Below are 8,936 nucleotides of genomic sequence, written 5' to 3'. Positions count from 1 at the left end.
GCCCAAATTGTAAAATTGGGGCATATCTGGGTCTTGAGTGTCTATTTTTGGATTTGGTCCTTTTTAAGTAGGATGTTTGGGCCTTGGCAATGGGCCAAGTTAGGTAAAAGGTAAAACCGTCTTTTACCCTAGTTTAGACTACATGTTATGAGTCGGGATCCAATTATTTATTGGTTGTTATTTTATGATGATAGCACGGAGATTTTCGAGCCAATAACCATTGATTTATCTATGAGGTTCAGTAGTCATGGTGAATTTCCACACTGTTTTAGTGGGTCGAAGGCACCAATGTCGGCCTATGGTTTATTATGTTAGGATGCCAGATGTCAGCATGACTCATGCATATGTATGTATTCGTATGTATATCGAGCGGGGATCGATTGTAACATCCCAAAATATCAATAGTAGAGTTGAACGGCAAAAAATTGTAAATTTGAAAGGGGAACTCGGCGAGTCCATGGGTGGACTCGGCGAGTAGGGTCGCGACTCAGGTGGCGTATTAAGTGGCCAACTCGGCGAGTCCAAGGCTGGACTCGACGAGTAGGCGTTGTGTGAAGAAAATAGTAAATTCGGGGGATGAGCCCTATATAAACGACATTATACCCTCTCTGCAGCCTCTTTGATCTACCTTGATGTCCAGAAACCCTAGATACGTGATTGTGGAGGATTTGAGTGCATTTGGAGCTTGGGGAAGTGATTGTTGAAGAAATCTTGAAGGAGAAGAGACTTGGATCAAAGGGCTTTGAAAGGATTTGGATTAACCTTCTCTTGGAGCAGCCTTTTGAGGTATTACTTCATTGTTTGAGCTGCTATTATCTAGATTCATCATTTTTGGAGGTATTAGAGATCATATCTTTTAATGTATTGGAGTTTAGAGGTTAGATCTGAGGTTGCTACCTGAGATCTGGAATAGAGGAGGATTAGAATGCATAAAGGTCCCTGTTTTTCAGTGACTGATGGAGCTATCTTGTCCCAAAACCCAAACCCTAGAGTGAAAATGCCTAGATCTCCTTGGATTCATGTAAAGATTGCCACTTTACTTGATGGATGGCCTTAGGAGGGGTAGATCTATGGTTTGGATCATCTGCATGGCTTGGAAAGCCTCTGTATGGATTCAGACCCGATGGTACTCGGTGAGTCACATGGGTGGACTTGGCGAGTTGCTTGAAGAAAGGCTCAAACTCGGCAAGTTGGAAGAACAACTTGGAGAGTTGCATGAAGATGGCCTGGAACTCGGCGAGTTGTAAGAACAACTCGGCGAGTAGGTTGAAGATAGTCGTAGACTCGGCGAGTCTGGTCGTAGGGTCCAAGTTTCTTTTGGAAGGCCTGTAACTCAGTGAGTCAAGGGATGACTCGGCGAGTTGGGTCGCGAATTGAAGGAAGTTCTATGTATGGGGACTCGGCGAGTCTTCGGGTTGACTCGGTGAGTAGAGTCATTCAGGGGTAGAGTTTGACTTTGACTTTGACCAAGGGTTGACTAGTTGATTTCCAGGGGTATTTTGGTAATTGTTGAATATTGTTTTAAGTTCAGTGTATTGTTAGTTGGCGAGTGGTGGAGGTCCTACCAGTAGTCGGAGCAGCTTGAGTTATCCGTTCAACCGACAGTTTCGAGGTGAGTTATCCTCAATATATCAATAGGGTCTAAGGCACCAAGGTCGGCCCTTTATCGGATTGAGATCCGGGTATCTGTTGTTATGTTATTGCTTTGGTATGTTTGCATCCTCGTAGTTAAGATGGTATCCATTAGAGGCCTGGTTAAGGTTAGTATCCTGCTATATAGGGTGATGCTATGCTAGAGACCGGTTAGGTCGGTATCCTGCTTAGAGTATGTTGTGTTACGTGATCTGCTAGATCGGTTTGATTAAATATGAATTGTTATATGATTGTATGTCTATGTGCACATGGTTGTTTGGACTGGAGTTGTGTTATGGCGGGTCTTGCTTTGTGCTGTAGGCCAAGATACCCAAGGCGGACCGGTTGTTCTGAAGGCCCAGTGAGCGGTCCGGATAGGCTGTAGGTCCCACGTGGGCGGACCAGACGTGCCGAGGCTCGGAGAGTGGACTCAGCCGACTGAAGGCCCTATGCGGGCGGACCAGTCATACTTTAGACTCAGAGAGTGGATTAGGTGGGTTGAAGGCCTGGTGCGGGCGGACCAACCACACTGCAGACTTGAGGGACATGACTGGACTCAGAAGGTGGACCAGGTGGACTGAAGGCCCGACACGGCGGACCAGTCCCACAGTAGACCCGATATGCATGGCTGTTCTATGATTCGTTGTGATATAGCATGTTATGTGTATGATATATTTGGTTGGTATTTTGGTGGTATCTCACTAAGCTTTCGGGCTTACAGTTGTGGTTTAATGTTTTTCAGGTTCTTCAGGAGACCGTGGCAAGGCAAAGGCATGATCATAACGCTCCTCGTGTTTATGTTTTATGATATGGACCTAGGAATACTCTGATAATAAATGTATTGAAAACCTTTTTGTAATAACTTAATGAATTGGGATGTTTTTGAAATGTTTAAATTTTGTTGAAATTTTTGGTCGTTACAAGTTGGTATCAGAGCCTTGGTTTGAGTGAATTGAAGGAACACTCGTGTGACTCCAGTCTCAAATCGAGGAGAGTTTTCAAAAGTGAATTTAAAATGGTTTTCAAAATAAGTAAAAGAGGATGCGAAGGTACGATCAGCCGGAGCCAGTAAGTAACCCCAAAATACCATACATGATATTTGTTTTATTGAGCTTTGATAGAATAGCATGCTAGTACTAGGCTAAGGATCTTCAGGATTTCATGATAATGTTGCCTGTTTTATGATGCCTGCTAGCCTAGGGTTTTCCTCTGTATGAGATTTCCAGTGTTCCTCTAGGAGTGATGATTGAGCGCTTGCTATGTATATTTGTCACTAGGGTGTTGTGGTAGTACTTCATACAAATATGGGTAGGTGTGGAAGGTAGTATGGGCCCGTACTACTGAAATCACAGGACCCATACGCATATCAGGGAAACCATGACCTCTAGGGTTGGGTTGAGAGTTGGTTCCCGGGATAGTGGGAAGTGTCTGAGATTTTTTGGTTTATTTTCAGTATGGAGATTTCAAGGCATGCTGGGAGTGGATCCGGGTCAGGATTAGGAGCATGAGAGGGAGTTCTGGGTGGGTCTGTACCGCCCGAGTTTGTTGGTTAGATGAGCACAGGCGTTTTGGATGCTAGGATACGTGAGATCCTGCACGATGAGGTTGCTGTGTTGTTCCGGGCTGAGCTGCCGGAACTGTTTAGGTCGATCAAGACCGCCATGGTGGAGTATTTTGATGAGCGTTATGCGGCTCTCGTAGAGACGGCTGCCGTGGCAGCTACAATGGCTGTAGCAGCAGCAGGGGGAGGAGCTGGTAGGGGTTTTCAGTATCGAGACTTCGATAATACGAAGCCCCCTACCTTTGATGGAGTTTAGGACCCGATTGTTGCTATGAGATGGTTGTCAGACGTGGAATGGTGTTTCTTCACGTGTTCATGCCCTGCTGATCAGAGGGTGAGGTGTGCTCTGAACCTGTTGAGGCTCGGGGTCAAGGATTGGTGGAGATTGACTACGGGGTCGTATTCGGATGCGCAGAGGGTTGCGGTCTCATGGGATCAGTTCAAAGAGATGTTTAGCACTCGTTATGTTCTGCGGGTTGAGAGAGAGAGATTGGCTCAGGAGTTCCTGGAGCTGAAGCAGGGTTCAGAGTCGGTGACTGAGATCACCCGGATGTTCACTGAGAGGGCGATGTTCTGCCCTGAGTTCGCTTCAGAGCAGGCCCAGATGTCCCGATATATGAGTATGCTCAATTGGGATATCAGACAGTTTGTGTCTACACAGAGGTGTGAGACTTTGTTGGAGTTGTAGGAGGCCGCTAGGCGGCGCAAGTTAGAGATTGAGTTGCAGTTGTGTGAGCTGAGGTCGGCTCCGATGCAGTCGCAGCTGGCGCCGAAACGGTCTAAGACCATCGATTCTATATTGGGAGATCAGAGCAACCACACATGTGGGAAGTGTGGGAGGGGTCACACCAGAGTTTTTCTGTCCGGTGGTGCATACTGCAAGTGCGGAAAGGAGGGGCACTATGTGAGAGATTGTCGGCAATCAGCACTGATTCGGGATTTGAGGATTTGTTATCATTATCATTAGGTTGGGCACTTGAGGGTCAACTGTCCACAGCTTGCTGCAGGACTGGTGTAGGCTCCAACACCGGCCACGTTGTGGATCACAGGTGGAGGTCAGGGTGGGGCAGAGCCCCCAAGGGCTCAGGGTCATGCTTTTCAGCTTGTAACAGAGGAGGTCAGAGCAGTGTTGGATACAGCTGCGGGTATGTTTCTTTCTTGATGTCTTGTTTATCTTGTGATTATTGTGGAGTATCGTTTATCTTCTAGTCTCGTTGCATGGTTTTTGGTATTGTATTCTTCGATTTTGAGGGTTATGGTATGGTTATGGGCTTAGTGTTAGAAATTTCGTTGGTTATCATTCATGAGGGTTGTTCGTGGGAATCGGGGTTGGTCTGAATATCGGGTAGCATCTGCAGTCTGAGGAGTGGTTAGCTGAAGATCGAGTTTCTTTCAAGTCCGGGATGATCAGTGTTGATGTGTGATTTGTGAAGATTGCTCGTGTTAGTGGTAATCGGTTCATGTGTAAGTGTTCGTTTCGTGAAGGGTTGTTGGGGGAGGTCAGTGATGGCGATCGGTGGTTGATAGTCAGTGCTCTAAGTGGGGGAGAATTGGAGAATTCTCCGGAGGATTGACGAGTATGAAAGGTTGTTTAGCTGCAGGTGATTCAGTAGTGTCTCGGTCAGCCAAGGGCATTGGCGGGTATGAGTAAATGGTAGGCGTGTGGGGTGGGATACAGACCATTAATGATTGATTGTGGAAGGCCTACGATTTGGCCAGGAGTGAGTATATGGGATGGAGGTAGAGTTCGGAACCCCTATTAAGACACCCATTAAGTCATTTTAAATACGTACAAATTAATGACTTAATTAAATAGAAGGTCGGAAATCAACTTTGGAAACGACGATTGGTTGCATGAATTGTACTAAGAAAGAGTTACAAAAGATGGTACGGAAATTTCGAGTTGTTACATTCACACCCCGAAAACCAAAGGCGGAAACATTTCCGGGGTGTGACACAATACGACTCCTATAACCAGATCGCCCTACAATCTCACACCCACGGAGATACAGGAACCATCCGGACAGCATAACGACTACTCAACAATAGAATTGGAAGACCAAGCTCCTCACCTTGGAAAGCTCCTATCTTATTCTTCAATAGGATAGATGAATTGTTTCGTAGAAGCATCGACTAACAGAGGCCTCGACAAGATTTCCATTAGAAATCATTACCCTCTGCCTCGCATACATGAATTGGTTGACCAATCGCAAGGAATGATGTACCTTTCAGAAATGGACCTAAGATCCGCATATCACCAGTTACGAGTGTTAGTGAAGGATGTCTTGAGTGTTGGATAAGGTGTCTAAGTCCATAACTATTTCTGGTATGTACTTGACCCGACCCGGCATGGTCCATTTGGGTTGCATGGCACCATGCAATTGGATAGACTAAATGAGAGAAATAACACTTGGAGATTATTAATATATTATAAGTTCTAGTATATTAATAATATTATTTGATTAGTTTGATCAAGAATTAATTTAGAATTAATTAAGTGATCAAAAGATAACTAATTAAATATATGGGTTGATTATGTAAATCATCCATATCTTGTATAGTGGGCTAAAAGGCTCCATGGACTATCAAGTTGGGTTCCACCCATAGGATGCTCCATGGGAGTTACAAACCCATGGGTCATGGAAATGAAGAGTCATGACACATTAGGGTTTAACCCTAGATGTGTCAACACTATATAAGTAACATGTTCTCCACCCAAAATCGGCTACACAAAGAAACAAGAGGGCTTGGCCGATTTTGAAGAAGTGAGTATTCTCTCATAAGTTCTTCCAAGAGCATTTGGTGTTGTGTGAAGCATTTGAGGCATCACACTTGGGGTGCTAGGCTCACAAGGTTTCAAGGAACACAAACAACAACAAGGTAAGTTATTCTATCTATACTTTATGTTAAAATTGTTCCCCATATATGCTAGATAGGAATATAACCTTGGAATTCAACTTTGCATGACAATTAGACAAACATAGATCCAAGGTTATTAGGGTTGCATGTACACTTAGGAAGTGTTAGAATGCTCAAAACCCATCATTGAGGACAATCTTCCAAACTCGATGCGGACGCTACGAGTCCGTAGTGATACCCCTCGGATACAACCAATACGCCCGTAGTATTCATGAACTTAATGAATAGGGTACGCCATTCTTACTTGGATCAGTTCTTCATTGTCCTTGTAAATGACTTCCTTGTCTACTCTCGTAGTATGAAGGAAATCATAAAGAACATTTACAACAAACCATGGAAACATTAAAATCAGGGAAGCTCTACGCGAAGTTCTCTAAATACGAGTTTTGGAAATTGAAGAGTCGAATTCCTAAGACACACTATTAGTGAAGTGGGAATCCTTGAGGACCCTTCCAAAAATCAAAACCGTTGGGAATTCATCAACACCGAAGACGCCTATGGGGATTCACCAAAATTCTAGGTCTCGCTAACCTATTGTCAAAACTTCATCCAGAACTCATAACGAATATCAGAACCTAATATGGCTTTGACCCTGAAGGGAGTGACCCTTGACTGGGAAGAGAAGCAAGAGGAAGAAACCTTTGAAGTCCAAGTGAGAGACCAAATTCTTTTGGAAGTCTCACATTGGGAAGGCTTGATACACTTCGGAAAGCATGGGAAGGTAAATCCAAGATAGTTAGGACCTCCGAGATTCTTGCCAGAATTGGCCCCGAAACTCACAAACCCAACTTACCCTGTGAACTCAGTAACGTACATTTTACCCTCCATGTCTCAAACTTAAAGGTACCTTTCCATCAGGACTCTTGTAATCCCACTCGGCTAGATCGGGATCAACAAGAACCTCACCTTCATGGAAGCACCGTAGTGACCATGGATTGAGAGATCAGATGAAAAAAACAAAGTTGTTTCCCATTAGTGTAGGTTCGCTGGAATGCCAACCGAGGACCTGAATTCATTTGGGAGCACGAGAATCAATCGAATAGGGAGTATCCCCACCTCTTTACTCCATTATTCATACCTACTCTTTTAGCTAAATTCTAATTTCGGGATGAAATTCCCTCTGACAGGGGGTTGATGTGACAACTCGAAATTTTCTACCCTGTACACTTGTTCAAATCTATCAAAATTAGCATTGTTTTGTTATTTTACAATGTAGTTTTGGGTCTAAATAAGTGTATTAGGCTTAGTATAATCAAGAGATGATTCTTATGATGGGTTAGAATGCATGTAGCATCGCAAAAACGGGCCAAACACACCAAGCAAGGTGTAAGCGGCCGCACACCCAAGTGTGCGGCCAACCAGCCGCACACAGCTAACCGCACACCCACCCTTACCTCACACTCCCACCTATAAATATATCCCTTAGTCATTTTTGAACAACTTATACCACTCCTTCAAGATGGAACAAGAAATCCTCTCAAGCATCATTCAACTTTTCACTCCAATCTTCAAATAAGTAAGTGATTCATCCTTGGATTAGATAATACACGACCATAACTAGCCTTCCCCTTTACTTTAATCCATGAAAACACCTACTTGGTGTTAAATCTTTAAGAACACAGAGAACACACACTATCTTTATGGACTATAACTACACTTTTAAGCCCCTAAATCGGGTATACACTTGAAATAGCTTGATATAAGCAAAGGATCCTTGAATTTATGCATGAAAACACCATTTTCACAAGAACTTCAAGTGTGTACGGCTGCACACACCATGTGTACGGCCGCACACACCAAGTGTAACCACACACACACTTTTAAGGGTCCAAAATAGCAACAAACTTCCATTCCGACTAAGAAATGGTCAAAACACGTTCCCTAGAACATTTCTAAGGCTTGGAAATACGTTTTGGCACACTTCATAGGGAGTGTGCGACCGCACATACACCCTGTCCGCACACTCTAGCAGCACACACACTAAACCTTTAGTTTTGCGGCCTTACACTTCAATATAGGACCATACACCACTTATGTGCAACCATATGTGTTGGTAACACTTAGTTCAAAGTGTTTTTATGTCCCTAAGGCATGTCGCTAACACCATTAGTGGTTATATACATTAAATCTACTCATATACGTGTAATTATATGTTAAATAGGATTCGTATGTGCTCAAGACTCCACTTGACAACCAACAATCCTATATCGATCTTTCCTTCGAGTTACTCACTACAAGTGAGTTCATACCCCTTAATTAACCTTTTAAATGTTTATAATTGCTTTTATGGGGGGGGATACAAGTTGAACCATGCTAGTTATTATATCAATCACATGTGATTAATAACTAGCATACAAATAGATTTACTATACTTTTAACTGTTTTACCAAACATATTACTTCAAATAACTTTCTCAACCGTTTTTACATGTTAAACTCCTTATCAAGTTGTCTTACATAGTGTATATTTCATTTCAATTTGTGTTACAATTGTGTTTCAAATAAAGGTTTTCTTATACTTTAAACTGTCTTATCAAACAAACTACTTTCAAATGGTTTTATAAACTGACATCAAGTCATCATTTCTTCATTCTTAAACTTTTCAAAGGTTTTATAAAAACTTCTTTTATGCTTTTATATTGTCAAATGCATGCCCATATATGTATACTTATATAAGTAATGTTTAAAGGACTTAGGATGGCTAAATCACTTTATTTCCTTTTCCTTGTTGGGATGTGGCCTTAGGGTATCGGTTATTCGTCCGAATGTCATCTAAATATTAGTTATATTATGTATACATATATTGACATAAAAGTTCCATGAGT

Source organism: Lactuca saligna, chromosome 5 (genome assembly GCF_052625555.1).
Source record: "Lactuca saligna cultivar CGN05327 chromosome 5, ASM5262555v1, whole genome shotgun sequence".
NCBI classification, from domain to species: Eukaryota; Viridiplantae; Streptophyta; class Magnoliopsida; order Asterales; family Asteraceae; genus Lactuca; species Lactuca saligna.
The sequence above is the reverse complement of the archived record's forward strand: the minus strand, read 5'-3'. Positions refer to the sequence as shown.